Source organism: Penaeus monodon, chromosome 23 (genome assembly GCF_015228065.2).
Source record: "Penaeus monodon isolate SGIC_2016 chromosome 23, NSTDA_Pmon_1, whole genome shotgun sequence".
NCBI classification, from domain to species: Eukaryota; Metazoa; Arthropoda; class Malacostraca; order Decapoda; family Penaeidae; genus Penaeus; species Penaeus monodon.
This window is the reverse complement of record NC_051408.1, coordinates 24,314,068-24,314,479: the sequence shown is the minus strand read 5'-3', so window position 1 is coordinate 24,314,479 and position 412 is coordinate 24,314,068. Positions and strand designations below refer to the sequence as shown.

General features: G+C 42.0%; 1 protein-coding gene across 3 annotated transcripts in view; it reads left to right on the top strand.

The window, feature by feature from the left end:
* Positions 1-412, top strand: part of LOC119587902 — a 10,366-nt gene that overhangs the window by 6,632 nt on the left and 3,322 nt on the right. The gene's annotated exons all lie outside the window — the stretch shown is intronic.

The window sequence follows — 412 nt, the reverse complement described above, 5'->3', positions numbered from 1 at the left end:
ACTCTAGCCGAGCCAACCGCGGGTGCGTACCAACCTGACCATGACCTCGCCCTTTCCCCGTGCACACAACTGGCCGCCCACTGAACCACTTCCATATACCACTGTCATTAATTCATTCCTCCAATTGAGGCAATGTTCTTCAATTAAATCACCTAAATTGCTAGGCAGGTACTGGTTCAGTGGTAAAAATGAAAGTCACAACAGGTAAGTACATTGTACATATGATTAGTATCTGCTTTGCTACAATAACTGCTAGCAACGCATATGCATGTATGTGCAACTTTAATTATTCTAATGCACCACTGTAGTAGTTAATGGTGTAAGGTTTAGACTGTTTTGCACACCATAGTGTCAGTGGCATTTTTTCTGTTAAGAAAAATAATTAGTTATGTAGGTCACCAGCCATCCCTAC